Source organism: Tamandua tetradactyla, chromosome 6 (assembly GCF_023851605.1).
Source record: "Tamandua tetradactyla isolate mTamTet1 chromosome 6, mTamTet1.pri, whole genome shotgun sequence".
Lineage (NCBI taxonomy): Eukaryota > Metazoa > Chordata > Mammalia > Pilosa > Myrmecophagidae > Tamandua > Tamandua tetradactyla.
In genome coordinates, this window is record NC_135332.1 from 100,091,038 (window position 1) to 100,111,590 (window position 20,553).

At 39.1% G+C, this 20,553-nt stretch overlaps 1 long non-coding RNA gene and 1 pseudogene across 1 annotated transcript in view; one reads left to right on the forward strand and one right to left on the reverse strand.

The window, feature by feature from the left end:
- Positions 1-6,801: 6,801 nt before the first annotated feature.
- On the reverse strand, positions 6,802-7,295 carry LOC143686253 (large ribosomal subunit protein uL11 pseudogene; annotated as a pseudogene).
- Positions 7,296-12,248: 4,953 nt separating this feature from the next.
- The window catches only part of LOC143686254 (uncharacterized), a 39,329-nt gene continuing 31,024 nt past the window's right edge, over positions 12,249-20,553 (forward strand). Inside the window, exon 1 of the long non-coding RNA XR_013176990.1 lies at positions 12,249-12,347. This is a non-coding gene — a long non-coding RNA (uncharacterized LOC143686254). The remainder of the gene's footprint in view (positions 12,348-20,553) is intronic.

Consider the following 20,553-nt stretch of genomic DNA (forward strand, 5'->3'; position numbering starts at 1 on the left):
AAACTCTTTAATTGTCGATGTTGCAAAACGGTGACTGGCGTCTGGAAGTTGGCCCACAGATGTGTTTTGTTTGGCTCCTGTGGTATGTTTTACAGATTTTGAGCTGGGTTCCAGCATTTAAGAATAAGAGATCGTACATTAAAATTCGGATTTCCAGCTTACTTTGGAAATCATATCTGGCTCTTCTTCATGCTCCCATTCATAGTTTGAGGCACTGGTAGAGGCTGAGGGTGGCTGTTCCCTGGGACGGGTTATGTGGTCCACAGGTTCCCATCCCTGCTGGCCAGCCTCATCCATCTTAATCGTCTTGGAGCCTATCCAAGATGACCCTTTCTTTTTTGTCCCTAAAAGGATACCCCTAGAGTCTGCTGAAGGCTGTCAGAACAATCACCTTCAGCATTAGCCAGGTGCCCGGTGATTGACTCAGTCTCATAGTGGAAACTGCTGCCCTGCCCCTTCTCCAAAGTATCTTCTGGGACTCTTGTAAAGGCAGTGTGGAGCAGTGGAAGAAGAAGTGAACTTTACTGCTGGCTCTAGAATCTTTACTAATGGCCTCATCTCAGAGTCTAGAAAGGACTTAATCTCTTTGGCCTCAGGTTACTCATTTGTAATATGAGGACTAGGACACTTTTGGTTCTGAAACTCATCTGCCCATCTTTGAATTTTGCCTTTGGTATGAGTTGAGATGTCTATACCAGGCTGCTCTCCCTATCTACCCATTTTCTTCGGTGCCTTATGTTTTTGCCCCATCATTTTGCATTCATAGAATAGTCAGGATTATGTGTTTTGAAAATCACGTTAATGGTATCATACTGTATATATCCTTCTGAAATGAATTATGTTTTAAGATCTGTGATTATAGATAGTTTTAATTTAGTCATCTTAATTGCTTTATGGAACGTCACTGAATGATTAAATCACAATTTGTGACTCTTTATTATGAACATTCAGATTATTTTCATTGCAAACCATTACTGCAGCAAATATCCCTGAATGTGTCTCACTGTCTACATATTCCAGAATCTCTCAAAAATTATACCTAAAATTGGATTAGGGTGTATGCACCCTTCACTGTATCAATTATTGGCAAAATACACTGTGAAGTGAAGCAGTTGCACCAAGTTATACTCCCAATGGACAAAGGAATTAACATTGCTAAACCATTGTGAAAAAGAAGAACAAAGTGTGTTGAATCAGTCTCCCTGATTCAAGACAATATATATCTATAATAAGTCAAGACCGTGTGGTTTTGGCAGTCAGATAGATACATGGATCGATGGAACAGAATTGGAATCCAGAAATGGACAGATGTACATAAGCCCATTGATTTCCTTTCATTTGCTGTATGGGGGAGGGTGTGTGTCAAATTTCATTCTTTTCCCATATGAGTATCCCCTTATTGCAGCACCATTTGCTGAATTTTTGTTTGCTTGGTTTTCATTTGTTTGTTTGTTTGGAAAGTGTATGGGCCGGGAATCAAACCTGGGTTTCCCACATGGCAGGTGAGAATTCTACCACTGAACTACTGTTGCACCCCCGCCCATTGATTTTGACAAAGGTACAAAATCAGTTCGGTGGAAGAAAAGTAGACTTTTCAACAAATAGTGTTGGAGTAACTCAGAGTAACTTGGTAAGTTGAAACTTTACCTAAAACTTATCCCTTTTACAAAAATGAACTCAAAACTGATCATAGATATAAGTGCAAAACACAAAACTATAAGACTTTTTGAGACAGTCATAGGAGAAAATCTTTGGGACCTGGGGTTAGGAAAAAGACTTAAACTTGGTATCAAAAGTGCAATCCATAAAAGGAAAAATTGATATATTAAATTCATCAAAATTAAAAACTTTTGCTTCATAGAAGACCCTGTTAATGAGATGAAAAGACAAGTTACAGAGTGGGAGAAAATATGTGCAAGTCACAAATCTAAGAAGGAATGGTATCTAGGCTACAAAAAGAATTCTCAAAACTTAGCAGTAAAAAAACTAAACAATTCAATGAGAAAATGGTCAAATGACATGAAGAAACATTTCACTGAAGTAGAGATACAGATAGATGGAAAATAGGCATCTATTTCATCTGTGAAGCAGATGGAAAGATGTTAAGAATTATTATCTACTAGTAAATGCAAGTTAAAATCACAACAAGATATCAATGACACCTACCCAAAATAGTGACAACACCAAATGTTGACGAGGATGTAAAGATACTGAATCAGTCATGCGATGCTGTTAGGAAGGTAAAATGGTTCAATCACACTGGAAAAGAATTTGGAGATTTCTTAAAAAACTAAACATGCTACTACTATTCTGCCCAACAATTACACTTCAGAACAATTATCCTAGAGAAATGAAGGCTTATGTTCACATGAAGCCTGTGCATGAATATTTATAGCAGATTTATTTATATCTGCTGGAAACAATCCAGGCGCTCTTCAATATGTAATGGTTAAAGAAACTATGGCACATCCATACCATGGAATACTTCTTGGCAATTAAAAGGATCAAACTTGTGATATGCACAACAACCTGTGATGAAATTCCAGAGAATTATACTGAGAAAGAAAGCCATTTGTATCACATTCTTGAAATTATAGAACTGGAGAACAGAGTAGTAGTCATTGCCAGGAGTCAGAAGGAGGAAGTTGCAGCTATAAAAGGATAATGAGAAGCCTGTGATTGGGGGAACTATGTCTCTTGACTGTGTCAGAGGCAGTTTCCTGGTTGTGATATTGTATTTAGCTTTGTAAGATGTTACCATTAGGGAATATTGGTAATTCATATGGATTTGTAAGAAATTGGTACTCTATCTCTCTGTATTATTTCTTACAATTCCATATGAATCCATAGTTATCTGAAAATAAAAGTTTAATTAAAATTATACCTTGACAGGGCTTTTTTTAAAAAAATATTTTTATTGTAAACACAAACATACAAGCATTCTTGACATGGTTACAATCACTGGCTCACAGTATTATCACATAGTTGTGCATTCATCACCATGATCATTTTTTTTAACATTTGCATCTCTTCAGCAAAGAAAGAAGAAAGAAAAAACTCACACATGCCATATCCCTTACCCCTCACTCTCATTGACCACTAGTATTTCAATCTACTCAATTTATTTTAACCTTTGTTTCCCCTATTATTTTTTATTTCTTATCCATATTTTTTACTCATCTGTCCATACCATAGATAAAAGGAGCATCAGCACAGAGTTTTCACAATCACACAGTCTCATTGTGAAAGCTATATCATTATACAATCATCTTCAAGAAACATGGCTACCAGAACACAGCTCTACAGTTTCAGCTACTTCCCTCTAGCCACTGTAATACACCATAAACTAAAAAGGGGATGTCTATATAATGTGTAAGAATAACCTCCAGGATAACCTCTTAACTCTGTTTAATATCTCTCAGCCACTGACACTTTGTCTCAATTCTCTCTTCCCCCTTTTGGTGGAGAAGGCTTTCTCAATCCCTTGATGCCAAATTCCAGCTCATTCTAGGATTTCTGTCCCACATTACCAGGGAGGTTTATATCCCTGGGAGTCATGTCCCACTTAGGTGGGGTCAGGGCAGTGAGTTCGCTTGCCATTCCAGATGAGAGAGAGAGGCCACATCTGAGCAACAAAAGAGTTTCACTGGGAGTGGCTCTTAGACCAAGTTTTAAGTAAACTGAACCTCTCCTAGACTGGGCTTCAATCTAAATAAGTGAGGTATTTTTTGAGGGGGAATATTGGGTTGTTGCCAGTGAGTAGTTATTATTTTATTTTAAAATTTATGATATTTTGTTTGGTCTGGGAAGTCAAGGGGTTCACTGGGGCTCCTAGTTTTATACCAGAGCTTCTCATTGTTCCCACAGTGCAGGCTTGTGGTACATTCCCTGTTCTTGTATGGTCAGGGAATCCCATGCCCAGAGTCTCTATCTGATTTTAAGCCCCTCCTGGGTTTCTGTATTGTTTGGTGGGCTGTGGTTCATTTTTAATTTATGACAGTTGGAAATCTGTCTATCTTTCAAGTTTGGTTATATGTTGAAAATAACTTTCTCTTTATTTTATGTATTTTTAGTAGCAACGAACCTCTTTACAGTAGCTGGTCCACCATGTTGCTTGAAAGTTACTCTTCTTAAATATTGTTTGATTAAAGGAACTGTTTCTGGATTTCCTTTTTCTTCTCTTTGAATGTTTTAAATCAGTGCCGAATTGTTTTCTATAAGAGTTAAAGTTGAATGAAGGATAAATTATACTATTTGAAGCTTTCCATTCTCATAAAATTCAAAGATGCTTTTTAAGTAACCCCTTCCAACTAATCACATCCCTTACTTCAATTTTCAATTTCACTTCCCAAACAGTTTATGCACTTTAGTTTTGCTCATTAAATATATCCTTTTCTCCTTGTGGATGCATTCTCCTGAATTATCAGAATTACTACATTTGCATAGGCCTTTTCTGACTGCTGCCTATTTTGTACTCTTCCTCCACTATCAGATCATCAGTGTGAGAAAGTCCCTAATAGCCTGCATATTGGTTCCATTATGTGTTTAGAGAATTGTGAAGAACAGAAAATCAATTCTTATTTGAGCTCCACATGTGTCTCTGATCCTGTTTTAGGTCTGGAGTGATGCATGGTGGATATTAAACGTACCTCAATCCACAAGGGTCTTATCACCTGGCTGAGGAGAATAGACTTTTAAAAGAATTTTGTAATAGTACGAGGCAACATCTAATCAAGCCCTGCAGCACTGGACAGCAAGGACACAGAGCGGGGGAGAACCCTGTTAGGAACAGGTGGCTAGAGAAGGCTGTGGAAATAAGTTTGTGGTTCCTCAGAAAGTTGAACATAGAAGTATGATATGGCTTGGAAATCAACTCTCAAGAATTGAGCTTGAACAGGTATTTTCACACTGATGTTCATAGCAACATTTTTCATAATAGTGAAAAGGTAGAAGCAATCCAAGTGTCAGTCAACAGATGAGTGAATATGCAAAATGTGGCATATCCATATAAAGGGATATACTGAGCTTTAAAAAGGAATGAATGTGACCACATGATAAGCCTTGGAGACATCACATTGAGTGAAATAAGCCAGACACACAAAAAGCCTGATATTGTATGCTCTTTCTTATATTAACTGCCTAGAATATGCAAATTCATAGAGATAGACAGATTTCTGGTTACCAGGGGCTAGTGGGTGAAGGGAGTGGGCTGTTATTGCTTAATGGGTGCAAATTTTTCTGTTTGAGAGGATGAAAAGTTGGCATAAAGAATGTTAGGGTTGGTTGCACCATATTATAAATATAGTTAATATCACTGAATTGTATACCTTAAAGTGGCTAAAATGAGAAATTTTGTGTTGTATGTATGTTGCTACAATAAAAGTTTAAAAAAAGGAAAAGACTCCTCAGCAGGCAAATAATCTGATCAAAAGATCAAGTGTGCTTGAAATATGAGGACCCAATAAAGGGACCAAAACTTTCCTCCTTTAGCCACAGAAAAGAGACAATATGAAGGGAAAAAACCAATTTTGCCAATACACTAACCAATTTTGCCAATACACTAAATCTCTTGTGGGGTACACAAGGAGTACTTCTTCAGTTCGATGCATTGGCCCCCACATTTTGTTCAGCAAAACGGAAACCTAAAGGCAAATACTTTATATACTGATATTAACTCAGAAACATCTCCAGCCACAGCTTTTTCATTTTTCTTTGCACATTCTAAGAATTCTAAGGGATTCTTCCCTTACAAAGGACTTCAGAATGTACACCAACAGAACCTTTCTCTTCTGGGGTAGAATCTAAAACCTACATGGGAAGCAGGGAGAAACCAGTCTGGGTTTCTGAAATGGTAGAAAACCTGTCATGACGAGCATCAGGCCTTCTTTGCCTTTCTGGCAACTTCTTTCCTCTGAGCGTCTGATCTAAGAATAATTCTTCTTTTACTGGTAGTGGATTTTCCATTTTCTCTCAAACTTCTTTAAATTTTATTCTTTAAGCAGTCTTAATCTTAATGAGAGAAGATGTGCATTTACTATTTTTAAACATGAACTACCTATAGAGAAACCACAGTGCTTCCCCCCAAAGAGTTAATCTCAAAAGACTTTTCGGAGTTCCCTCCTGCTCCCACCATTTATTTCTCTGTAGTTCACACAGCCTTGAATTCTATGTGGGTCCCATCATTAAGGGACAAGAACAAATTACTGGCAAGCTGCCACGCACATGTTTATAATCAGTGACATTTGCATTGCTACAAGGAAAAGATGCATTCTTCCACACGTATGCTAAGAGTGGTTAGAAAAATCTGTTTTGCGTCAAGTTCCTTCCCTTTGATATGTGTTTCCAATTGCTAACCAAATGCTGCCTTCATCTCATTTGTGGGAAGCTGAATTGATACTGAGCAAAAGAACCTCACTGTTTGGATTGTGTTGGCTCTCCTGGAGGCCGATGATATCACCAACCCTCAGAGAGCCTGGCAGAAGCCACCTGCCCGATTGAAGAAAGTCCAGTCAAGAGCTGCTATTAGGCTTTTCCTGGGTGTTTGAAGGCAGAGCTAATTAGCTCACAGAATGTACTTTTGTATGGGAATTTAAGAAGCCTTCATCACAAATAAGAAGAACTAGAGGTGCCTATGGCAATTGTACAGCAATTGTATGGCAGGGCTAGTAACGTTTTCTTACTAGCCCTGACCAATCTCTGGATGGTCAGCTTTATGCAAACTTCCTCAAACAGATCTAGCTATCTCTTTTTCTCTTTCAGCTGCCGAATGATCTTTTATTGAAATATTTTCCTCTGTAGCTCTTAACTAGCTGGACATTCCACTGCACTACTGCTGCTGTCATCTGTGATGGTGAGGCTGGCAGCCTTCTGCACTGCGGCCCACAGACAGGGCAGTCCCTGAAAGCTCTTTAATGGCTCCAGAGAATTCTCCAGCTAAAGATCAGTGCTGCATCTGTAGGTCAATGTTGACAATCTCACCAAAAGAGATATTTACACTGTGCTTAATGTGTCTCTGCTTCTTGCTGTCTCCGGTCAGTTCCTTCCGGGCCTCAATGATCAGGGAGGGGGCAGAAGATGCCCTTCAACTTGGGTCTATCTGTTCTAAACAGTCAATGTCACCCTAATCTTTGAACCTTTCCAGTTACTAGTTGCCTTGGAGATGTCACCACCAATCTTTTTTGGAGACAGACCAAGAGGGCTGATCTTGGGACATGAGCAGACATGGCATCATCTTCTCCACTGGTGCATGTCAGGTACATGATTTTGATTTTGTTGGGGTCAAACTTGGGTGGCATGGTGGAGCCACTGGTGTCAGACGAACCCAGATGTGAGATGACTGGAGAACATTGCACCCTGACCTCTGAGCCAAAAGCTAACCACCTCTTCTAATGTGCCTTCTTACTCAAAAGTTCCTCACTCTTCTTATTAGCTCTTCCTGGTGTATCGTTGGGCCCTTATCCTGCTTCTTGGCTTAACTTTCTCCTCTGCAACCCCTTCTTGCATATTTTCTTTCTGGATCAACTCCCATCAAAACCTTTCAGAAATTACCCCACTCACTAGCTGGATGTCCCTTGGCTTTGTATGCTGAAGAAGTCTCTTGCTAACATCTTTCTTCTAATAGCAAAGATCTCTGCACAGTCTGGACTTGTTTCCTAGTCATCGTCTTCCATTCTCCTTTTTTTCTATTTCTACTATTATGGTTTGGTGGGTTGGTCTTTACTCCCCTCTGTAAAGAATGGTGGAATTCACCAAAGAATGATCACATTGGACATTTTTTTCCTCTGCTTTTCCTCAGTGAATTCTTAAGCATGGAAAATTCTTACTTTTCCCTGACTTATTCATAATAGCACTGTGCTCTAGGCTTCCCTGCCATTCAGAAATGAAGGGGAAAAGGAAAGAAAAAAACATGACCAGGCTAATTTGTAGGAGCTGTAGGATTGAGAAAACTAAGACCTATTGTGGAATAGTTGTATTCGATCCTTTGCTGGGATAGTAGGCAATCATTTGGTTGAAGTCATTTGGATTTTGGTGATGTCCAAAGTAACCAGAGCACTGAAATTTATGCCATTATCATAATGCAAGAATAGAAAACATTTTTGCCTTTCATAACTAGCAGGTGGGAAAATTGAAGGCACTAGCTTTGTCATAAAGCTAACTTGCCTACTTCTCATCTAAGCTCTTTTCTTGAATTGTTCTTTGCCCGTGCTGTTTTGTAGCTATTTGCTCACAATACTCTGTAGTGGAAACCAAATACATCTATTTCAATCTCTGAACTAAGAGATCTACATTAAAATAATTTTTTCTTGCTACTTTATTCTTTGGTTCATAGCATAGTATTGGAAAGACAACCTGTACTGTGAGTCCTTCTCCTCATGGTCATTTGGAAAGCAAAGTGAAAGACCGCCAAATCATTAATCAAGAAGGAACCACAGGCTCACTTCTGAAGCTTGACACCACAGTCCTTAGCTCCAAGGCAAAAGAAAAAACTAAGGCATTTTCTCCACCTCCACCCATCTCCTCATGCCACAGATTGAGGTAGGAGAAGAGAGAAATAAGAGGTCAATGTTTAACTTTAATGTTTCATTCATCCATTCACTCACTCATTCAACATATGTCGATTACATATCATGTGCCAAGTACTGTGTTTTCTCTGTAAAAGCCAGTTCAGATTCAAGCAAACATTTGGTCATCAGCATGGCTAGATGGCAAGTCACTGGAAGGATGCTTTCCACGTGCTTAGAATACACTCCTAAATTGTTGGTGCTCCTACCTAAGTGAGAGCAGGAAGGAACTCAGATCCTGGGCTCTCTTAGGCTGCTGATGCCAACTCTGACCTGTTTCCTGTCTGCTCACCTGGGTCTCAGATGACTTTCTTGGTCAGGACTCCTCGATACCTGTCTTAAGCTTCCTTCAGAGCACTCTTTGCTCTGTGATTTCAGGCTCTGGATTTTATTTATTAGCTCTGTTTACTTTCTGACTGTTCTCAGAAATGAAATGTCTTGGTGCCCTTCTTTATGCAGCTTGGTCGATTTGGAAGAGGATGCTGAGAAAACTAATTTATAGTCTTCTCTCAGGAATCATCTTGGCTACAATAAGCAAATTATGTTGCTGTGGACCTTTCCATACCTGCAAATTCATATTTGAAATGATTTTACTCTGCTAAGAACGGCTTTTCATGTCTAAGGGGGAACAGGAAGAGAAAAATAAGGGGAAGGGAATATGTCTTAACCTTAATATGGCTACCTGTTAATCCCTGGGGGCGAGGGAGGGTGACAAGATGAGGTAGGAAAGTGGGTGCTCAGCTTTTTAAAAAACATTTTTAATTGTGAAATATAACATTTATACAAAAAAGCAACAAATTTCAAAGTACATTTTAACAGGTAGCTACAGAACAGATTTCAGAGTTTGGTATGGGTCACACTTTTAGGTTTTTCCTTCTAGCTGCTCTAAGACACTGGAGACTAAAAAGAAATATCAATATAATGATTCAGCAGACATACTCATTTGTTATTTCCTATCTACTCTATTATAGCTCCTCCTTCTCTTTTGATCTTTCTCCCAAACCTTAGGGGTATTTGGGCTATGCCCACTCTAACTTTTAATGTTGCAAAGTGGTGTCAATAATATGGGATGGGGCATTGGAACTAACAGATGTTCCTGATGTTCTTGGGGAGCCTTGCCCCTCTGGGTTTCAAAACTTACCTGGCCTAGGAACAATCTGGAGGTTATAGGTTTATGGAAAGTAATCTTAGTATATGAAACTTTTGGAGAATCTCACATAGAGCCCTAAGTATTCTTTAGGGTTTGCAGGAATGATTTTGGTTGAGGTTTGGCAAACCATGGCAATAAGCAATATCTAGCTGAAGTTTGCATAAGAGTAGCATCCAGTTCAACTCCATTTGACCTATCTGAACCACTGTTACCTTATTTTGTCACATTTCTTTTCCCTCTTTTGATCAGGAAGACATTGTTGATCCCACGGTGCCATGGCCAGGCTCATCTCTGGGAGTCAGCCCTGGATGTCATGTTCCACGTGTAGAGAGGGCAGTGCTTTCACTTGCAGGGTTGGGCTTAGAGAGATTAAGGCCACATCTGAGCAACAAAAGAGGCCCTCCAAAAGTTACTCTTAGGGATACCTACAGGTAGGCTAAGCCTCTCTGCTACATATATAAGCTTCACAAGAGTCAGCCTCAAGATCAAGAGCATGACCTATTGAGTTGGGTGTCCTTAATGTTTGACACAGTATCAGAAGTTTCCCCAGTCCGTAGAGTTTGATTATTCCGTATTTTCTCAGGTCCCTTAAGGGACTTTGCCAATATTTAAAAATTATCTGCCCAACATACTCTGAGATGTATCTGGGTATTACATTAAGCTATACAGAATTACAAACGCTCATTCCCATTCTGGGCTCTGTGTGTTTGGTTATTTAAATGCACTATCCAGACAAGTTTAATTAGGTTTTGTGCAACAGAAAATTTTGGTTTTGGACAAAATAAACCTCTCTTCCTTTGGTGTCATACAGTAGGTGAAGTTCCAAAATGCAGACAGTGTCATCCTTACTTATGTATTCACACTCAGCTTTTGATAGGCAAACTTGGGAGGCAGCTTTGATCTTTATCCCTCTCAGCACAAACATCAGACGCTCAAGTTTGAGTCACTTGTTATCTACTTCTCAGCTATCTTGGATGATTATCTGGAAAGATGCCACACAGATGAACATGTGATTGAGTAATGCATGTCCTTCATAACCTCACATGAAGTCTCAAGTATTTATTTCTAGTAGCTGATCCTCTGTTGTTGGTTGAAACATATTACATAAGAAACACTTTCTAGAAGATTGGTCATGCATTTCTGTACCTTTTTCTTTAGAAGTATTTTGTGAACATCACTAGTCTTCTCCAAAACATTTTTCCTTGGAAATAAGATGAATTCATCTTAATATAATGCAACAAATATCTATTGAATATTTATCTATAGAATGCTTTCAGTGCCTAATTAGAAGCAGTTAGTGAAAAAATTCATCCTTCAATAAATAATTTAAGAATCTATTTCAGCTGTCGTAGAATAACTTTACTCCTTGTGTTTAGGAAATATCTTGATAAAAGATGCATCTTGACGGGCTTTCTAACTTTTGGACAAACACAGGCATTGCTAAATGAGTCACACATTTTTCTGAGGAGCTGCAATATGTCCTGTCAAAGAATAGCCTGAAAGCATGTATGTATTTCAGGTTTGTCTTTGAGATACTGTGCATATTTTTAATATAAAGGTAAAACAATCTTTTTACAAGAAGCCATCTCTTCAAGGGAATTTGTTAAGACATTGTCTTAGTTTGCTAAGCTGCTATGATACATACCACACCAGAGGTTGGCTTAAACAACAGGAATTTATTGTTTCACAATTTTGGACATGAGAAGTCCTAAACCAAAGTGTTGGCAAGCAATGCTTTCTCCAGAGTCTATAACTTTCTGGTGCTGGCTTTCGTGTGATAGCGTTCCATCACACGGTGATCTGTCTCTTTGTGTTCCTCCTCTGGCTTCTTCTTCCGTGTCCACTTTCCTTTGCATATAAGGAATTCAGCCATATTGGGTTAAGGCCCAGCCTCATTTGGTTTGGGTACAACTTAACTATACCATCTTTAAAGGTCCTGTTTATAAATGGGTTCATGCCCACAGGACTGGGTCGTTGTGGGGGACATCCGTATGGAGGAACATATGTGGTATCTAAAAACAAGATTGATGAGTAGATTGCTAAAAATCAACCTGGAGAGAAAGCTAGAAGTATCTCCAAGGTCATTTAGAATGTTCTTTCATCAAAATTTCATCATTCATGGATGCGGTGGAATTTCCATCCAACTGATGCCTTTTTCATTCTTGCATTAGTAACGGTCCAAATTAGGGGCACAATGTTATACAAATATGCATATTTTTGTCCTAGTCTTTCCCTTTTCCAAACCAAAGAATACCCGACCACCTTTAGGCATAGCAACACCCTAAAGTACATTCCAATTATTACCAGTATAAAAAGTGATAAGAACGGGGAATAAAAGATTACAGATATTTCTGAAAAAATGTTAAATGAACGGAACGAAAAAACTCAATTTCATTTTTATGATAACTAACCTGGGTCTTTATGGTCAAGATAATTTAAAAGAATTCCTAAAGGAGTCTAATTGTGAGTCATAAAGGAAGCCTCCCACGTAAGCTGTTTTAAGTGGTTCAAGAGGGCTGAGTGCACTTTTACCTTCCATCAGTGTTAGTTATAAGAAACTGAGAAATTATTTCGTGCCTTGTAGCTCTGTGAACTACTTTGCTGCATTTTCTCCTGAGTGTGACAACATTCTTAACGTAAATATATTTTTCTTCTTACTGTGCAAAATCCCTGGAAATGAATTTTTGATGGTTTAGAATAACCCCTGTGAGGAAATCAGGAAAAGTTTTCAAAATATGATATGAATAGTTCTTACAATGCCTCTTTTAAAAACATAAAATGGGTTTTGGAAGGAAGGTTTGTTTGGGCTTGCATTGCCCCAGGTCTGGGTTTTTTTTTTTTTTTTTTGCCCCCATTGGAAACCTAAGGCCATTCCCTTTTCATGGTCTTCCTTTAGTTCTGCTGCAGTCATCCATCCCAGCCTGTGATATGTCTGCAGTTTACAGTCAGATTGTTTTCTTGCTGCCCCTGTGGGGTGAAGGCATACGATTGTATTTGGAAGAAAACAAACATCCCTGTAATAGCCAAGGTAGCAAACTCTGGCAAGCAGAATCTATCAAAAGCGAACTTAGTAATGATCACTGTAGAAAATGAAGCCTTTGTTCTCGGCTGTGGAGCATGTGGCCATACAGCAAGGCAGCTCTTTCATTTGGTTGTTAGGGTAAGCCCAAGTACACTGGTGCCAGGGGGGTTGCGTGGTGGAAAGCCTGCAGGCTTAGGAACAGATGAAGTTGTAAAGTTCAGAGCGCATCTAGCTGTGAACCATCAGGGTATGACATATTTTGGGGGATTTCAGTTTTCAAGTTCTTTTTCAGTGTACACAAAAGCCAAAGCTTCCTCCTTCTCTTTCTTGGCTGAAGGACTGGGGCCTGGGAAAACCTCTGGGGGTCCTGGGAGCTTCTCATCCTGGGGCCAGTAGCAGCTGCTGCCAGCACATCTGTCAGTTTAATCTCACAGTTCCAGCTAATGGGCGCCACGTTGCCCTGTGGTGCCTTTTCTGGAATTGTTCTAATGACTGTGAATAATATTGTGAAAGCTTCACACCTGGTCTCCCCTGAACAGACCTGTTTATTTTGCTTTTAGATGTTCAAAAAAGGCCATCTAGCCTGAACATCTCTGATCAAGTGTACCAGACTGAATTACAAAAGTGCTCCCCTTGTGTTCCCAATTTGTTCCATTGAGGTAGGGTGTTTGGGTGGGAAACATTTCCTGTTGTCTTTTCAGAGTGCTTACTTTATGACATCTCTTGCCATTGGAAATGGAGCAGAGGGATTCCCATGTTGGCCTTCAACCCCCTGAGAAGGAATATGCGACAAAGTCTCCCCAACATCCTTACCGGACTTTTGAGATGAAACATTCTGATTTGTTGTAGGATTTATAGTGCCACTGACATGAAGAGTAGAGCTAATAACAAAATTGTTTCTGACCCAAGCGAAGGTCCATTTTATTAGCCTGATGCCACAGCATTGTCAGAAGACCTAAGCTTTCTTAGTTGGCAAACTTAGGCCTTAGGATGGCCTAAGGCGCCTGGAAAACCCTCTGTTTTGGTACAGACTAAGGCACAGTTACAGCCCTAGAGAAAACAACCACTGAAGACATTTACAAAGGTTTTTGGACTTTCCAACCATGTTCAGGAACATCCGTTGAGTTGTCTTGAAAGAACCTCTTCAGCCCCCGTGTTTGTCCCTTCCTGCACTTCGTCTCCTTGTTCTTCTTCTGAGTACCTCTTTTCCACTTCCCTCGCCCCTACACATACCCAAGGCATATTGATAATTATGAATTCTTCTGCAAAATTGTAAATTAAGACAGGGAAAGAAGGCACACTTATCTGATACATAGCAGTCAGTTGATACTAGCTGGTTAAATGAAAAGCAACACCATCTTGGTTGATTTTATTACTTCTTAAGCTGAAAAGAAAAGGCTTGGTCTTGAGGAGAATGCTGCACTGCATTTACTAAATTGATATTTTGGAGACCTCCAGTCTCCCATTCTTCCTATCATCTGGCTAAGTGATTTCAGACAACTCCATCCGGTATTTAAAAAATGTGAAAATATTTCCATAGTTCTTTTTACTGGTTCATTATTTCTTGAACCCATTGTAGCAATTGGTGAAATATTGAAGGAGGAAAATGATGGTGGACATATTGCCAATTATTTTTATTTTTGCAAATCTGCTAGAAGAGTAGGTTTAATTTGCTATTTTCTGTGAGCAAAGTTGAGCAGCTTGTTAAGGATCATTTCTATTTCTTTTCCTAGTAACTTTTAATTTTTATCATTTTTCTATCAGTTTGCTGGACTTTTTCTTCTCTTCTTTTAGAAGTTTTTTAAATATTACGCATAGTAACTCTTTGTCTATGTGTAGCAAATTTATATTCCTAACTTGTCATTTGTCTGTACTTTGCTACCACAGAAGTGTTTTAATATCCTGTAACTAAATTTGTCAGGATTTTCCCTTATTGCTTCTATATTTTGAATCATAATTAGGAAAGTTTTAGGTACTGTCAGGTAATGGAGAAATTCACCCTTGTTTTCTTCTCATACCTATGTGGTTAATGCTATATATTTAAACCTATAATCCATTGGAATTTTCCCGGGTATATAATGTGAGAATAGTTCCTGTTTCTCGATTTTCCATATACAGCTATTCCAATGCCACTTGGAAATTAAGAAATCCATCCTTTCCCCACTAATTTGAGATACGGTGTTTCTCATAGACTCAACTTCCACATGCAACACTTTATTTCTGGTTTTTCTATTTTGTTCCATTGGTCTGGATTTTCTAATTTGTTTCATTAGTCTAGCTGTACATTTTCAGTTTTTAGTTATAGAAACTTTATAATTTATGTTGCGAAGAATAGCTATCTACCACACCTCAAACCATTGCACCGACTTACCCACAGGTAATAGGATTCTTGCTTGTTTGTTCCCCCAAATGAAATTTAGAACCACCTTGCATAGCTTCAGAAAAAAAGTTGTTATTTTACACCAATGGCATTAAGTGTAAAATCAATTTTAAGAGTACTAACATCTTTACAGCATTGATTTTCCTGCCAAAGTCTATAGTATGTCTTCCCATTTTTCAGCCAACTGTAGTTTCTAGACATGCTTTATGGTTTTCCTCATTTAGGTTTTATATATTACTAAATCTTGTTAGATTTATGACCCAAGTATTTTCTTTTAATATATATAGCCATCTCTTCCATTCTATCTTTTTAATGGGCTTTACATGTGAAGGCTATTTTAAAAAACATCATTGCAAAAGTACTGTACTAAATTCTCTTGTTAGCAGTGGTTTTCAGTTGATTTTATTTTTTTGCAGGGGCTGGGATGTTACATAATTCTATCACATCCAAATAGAAATACTCTTACCTCTTACCTTTTAATTCTTACACCACTAGTTGCTTTCTCTTGTCATAGTACATTGGCCCAAATCACCAACACAATGTTCAGTAGTAGCTCCATGGCTATCAAAAATGCCATTCACGAAGAATCAAGTTGATTGTTAGGGTGACCCTTCCCTCTTTGTCTCACTTTTGCTCTTCTTCTTGTAGAGTTGTAGAAACGAGTAAAGTTTGAGTATGAGAGAGATAAAGGGAATCTAGGAAGTTGAATAGTTAATCAGGAATTCGTACATTGAAACATTCATGGTTACTACGAAATATTTGATTTCGCTGAGAGCTGTGATGGTTTGGAGGCTTTTTGGTCCCCAGAAAATCGTGTTCTTCAGGCTCATCCATTCCTGTGTGTATAAACCTGTTGTGGGTTGGAACTTTTGATTAGGTTATTTCAGTTGAGGTATGCCCCAACTGGGTCTTAATCCTCTTACTGGAGCCCTTTATACGAGGATAAAGGACAGAGAAAGACACACACACACACACACACAGAAACTGAGAGAGGAAGCCACAGAAAAAGAGAGGAAGCCATTGTAGCCAGAAGCTGGAAGCAATGGAATCCAGAAGAGAAGGGAGAGACCAGCTGTCATGTACCTTGCGATCTGACAGAGAAGTCTTGATGATGCCTTGATTTGGACATTTTCATGGCCTAAGAACTGTAAATTTGTAAACTAATAAATCCCCATTGTAAAAGCCAACCTATTTTATGGTATCTGCATTTTAGCAGCTTTAGCAAATCAAAACAACAGCTTTTAAATGTTTCATTTATTTGTGAGCTGCGAAGATAATAGCTCTCTTAATCATTAAGAACCTATATGTTTACAGAGATGTTTAACTTCAGTAATGCCTTTTGCTGGTGTAACATAAAGGATATAGAAAGAGCTTAACTTGCATAGGAAGGCCTTCTTCTTGTACCTTGTGCCTAACTCAGAGAAGCATTTCTTGAAAGTTTTCCCTAATATCAGTTTGGTCTTTTAATATGACAGATCCACTGTTAGGTGTTTTATCTCATTGGATCCACATGACACACCAAACTGAGGCCTGGTAATGTTATGGAACTTGCCCAGAGTTCTACAGCTCATAAGAGGCAGAGATGGGATGGAAGTCTAGGATTGTTGGACCAAAGACTCCCTCTTATGAGGCCCACGTACTTCAAATTATGGTCCCTGGTTTGGAAATAAGCCTGCATTGTCACTTTGGGCAGGTCTTTCAGGCCATGTGGTTTTAAGATCATTGATGATTCTAAAGTAATTACCAATTATCTCTAAGCTTTCATTAATGATAGCATTATTAAGTGTTCAATAAAGTTAAAAAATACAAATATGTGGCTTTGTCATATCTGCTGACTGCGAAAAAATGACTCAGCTCCTCAGTCCCTGAGGAAGAGATTCAAATTAGATGGTTATTTACCCTTTTGCTCCCATGCCATATCTCTGGCTTTACTGCAACCTCTTTCTTAAAACCTCTGATAGAACAGCAATAGCTCCCACAGTCTGACAGTCTTCAAGGCTTCTTTCTCTGTCTCCATCAGAATTATTTAGAGTAAAGGTTTAGAAAATAAAAAATAAAAAAAAGAGTCAAGAATGAGTTTCTACCTTTCCTGGAGAATGAGCTTCACACTCCTGTCACTGTCTTCCATGTTAGATACCAGGATATTTTTAAATACTCTTTATGCTTTTATGAAAATGTTTCATGATTTTAAAAGTATTATGCATAAAAACAATAAGAAAGTTAAAAGGGAATCTTTTTTTTGTCATTAGCAGGTATTGAGTGATATGTCAAATCTTCATTTATCTAATTTATCTTCTCTCAATTTTACTTTTGGGTTTCCTGATTCCAATTTTTCAAAAGTTGACAGACATAATTTTATTGTCACTAATTCCTCCTACTCAAATCTCAGCGGTCCATTGTTCTGAGCTAGAAATTGTCATCTCACCTTGGCCCTCCATTGGTTCATTTTAAGAAAGGGAGGCAGGTGATGGATCTTTTGTATGTGCCTCAGAACAGGCTGACAGTTAATTCTGGAATACCCCTAAGTTCTGTTCTACAAAGCTCTGACGGGTTGCTTCTTCACTCTTCAAAGCTTCTTTATGGTTAAAAGGGCTGGTGAAAGGGGTGAGTTTACCAGCGTTCCCAGCAGAAGAAAACCATGGAGCTTCAGGGAAACACCTGTTCGAAACAGCAGTTAAACATGAGCTTTTCAGAACAGGGACGAATAGAGGCTTCTTCCATAGAGCAGGCTGGCAAAGTCACTTTGATATTGGGTCGTTGCATATACTTATATACAGCCCCTGTTTCTACCTTGGGGTATAACTTATTCCATGGACCACTCAGTGAGTGACATTTAATAGATGGTTTAGTCCAATCCAGTTGGCAGACTCTCTAATATACTGTCTAATTTAGGTCTAATCACTGCAGTGGGCAATCACTAATCACTGCTGATGCTATATCCACTTCTGATAATTGTGGCCTCGGGAAAATTGAAGAATTTGGAAGAGTAGTGTTGGTATTTCAGAAAAGCTTTTTTTTGTTTTGCATGGGCAGGCACCAGGAAACTAACCTGTGTCTTTCAGAAAGGCTTTTGTTTCTTCATGGTCTAAGCCTGACACTGAAGTGTAGAAGCATGGTTTCAGCCACGTGCAAGGAACAACTTTGCAGGCAGCTATGCCTCTGGTTTTGTCGAGCTTGATGCTCAGATATTTTGGTGAAACTTCTTTAAGTAAAAGGATATAAACATTTCTGAACTTTTTCTTATTTTAAAAGATATAGAATCATGTGAACACATTGCTAGGACCCCTCCTAGGACTTTGGAAGAACCCAGAAGGTTAAACATCATTAGCTTCCAGTCAAATCCATCTTTGTCTATTGATAATTAGCATTACTCTCTCTCATGGAATTTTTGACCATGTAATTGCCCAGCTTTGGCAACCAACGCTGGGCTCGCAACTCTCCTCTCATGCACTCCTTCCATTCCTTTCTTGGTTATACATACTTATTTAGATGTGGCCCTCCTTGCACTCCACCCACTTTATTGTGAGTGTGGTATACGAATGATATGTTGGGATAGTTCAATTCAGTTTGGATGATAAGGTTTGTCATCCTCCATATTTACTGATATTGCTCACATGTAGTTGTTCAGTTTATGACCATAGTTACCTTTAATCCTAATCTAAATTTGGCTATCTGCTCTTCTCCCCAAATATTGTGAATATCTGAGTTGGAGTCCCAGGGGTTTAGGAGTGGATACTTTAATATCAGTTGACTCTTGCAAGAACTTTTAGTGAAGTACCCAAGCTTATTTGTGAAACCATTAGCACAAAACTTAAACATCGTGCTCACATTTCCATATCCCTATCTCCATACAACAAATGCCCCCCTGAACCCCACTTCCCATGTGTTGTCACATAAAATTGTCCAAGCTAGTTGTTTTCACTTAACTGTAACAGCAAATACAGTTTGGAAAGAAAAAATATTAGTGACTTGTTTCATTAGAGTGTGAATGTTCATTGTTTATTTATGTGGCATATACCATGACAAAATGATTGGCATAAATCTCAGCCTAAACTCCTAGATTTGTCGTCCTCAGCAATTCCTAACACCCACTGAGCTTGTCTCATGTTGAACCAATGGAACAGACCAAACATGAGGCAACAGAAAGCCCCAGGCACCCTGCACACAGGACAATGTGGCATGGTGGCTGGAGTCAGGCTTTCGAGTCATACCTGGATGCCAATCTGTTCTTTGCCACATACGAATTTGGTGGTCCTGAGTTAGATATTTAAGCTCTCTAAACCTCAATTTCTTCATCTATAAAGTTGGCATAATCATACCAGCTACCTCATGGGTGACTGTAAAAACTAGCTGAGATATGTATAAAGCACTAAGTTTGCTGCTGAGTTGTAGCTACCATCATTGTCATCATCCTCATTTGTATGACTTTCCCACATTTGATGGGCATTTTCAGCATCATTGTGGAAAGCAGAACTGTGGCTATGAGGAATGATCGAGAGGAAACACTAGAAGTAGCAGATTATAGTAGGAAAATATGGAAATTAGAAGCAGGGATCTAGATGCTCCCTCTGACTGCTCTGGGACTGTGGGCAGGTCACCTCACTGTGTCTTCGTTTACTCACAAGTAAGAACACTTCACAGGGCGATCATGAGAATGAAGGGAAATAACATTATTATGTTATTTTTAAAATATGAAGTATTATTTGCAAACACTATAGAGTCATTTTTGTTGTGGAAATTAAGAACCAGATGAGCTTTGGCAAGTGTGTCTTCCCAATGGGCCTCCATTGGCAGATGCTCTTTGAATACTATGACTTACATTTTATGTCCCACTCGTGTCTAATATTGGTTATCAACTCGGTCATGGCATCATAAAAATCCAACATGCCTGGCAAGAAAATTCATTTTAAATTTACCACATGGAAGACACGGGTCTTGTGGTAGTGGTTGGTCTGAGGGAGCCTGGGACCCACAAATAAACCCTGTGCTCAGGACTAGATGTGTGAGCCTGACTCTGGAGTGGGATGGTGAATGTGGGCTGATCTCTTCTAGAAAGGTAAAACCCACCCCCTAGCAGACAATGGTCTGCTGAAACATCCCTTCTTCTTTTGTCCCACACATATGTAAATACTGGCAACAGCCTGGCTAATGTCTGTGAGTTTTATGGCACCTGGCCCACCCCCACTGCTCTATCTGCTCCAGGTGGGGAGGAAGCAGAATTCTGCCTCTGTGGCACCAGAGGGATGCGTGTAGACCATCTCTCTTTGAGACCCATTGGCCATGGGGGACCAACACCCACTAGTGACGCTGACCTTGCTCTGTCTCTTTTCTGAATGAGGAAGCCTTGATCCATCCAATGTCTGGATGAGTCATGCTTTTGCTGACGACCCTGACACCTGCATGGCATGGGCTTGGACTGCTAGGACTGCTGTTCCTGGTG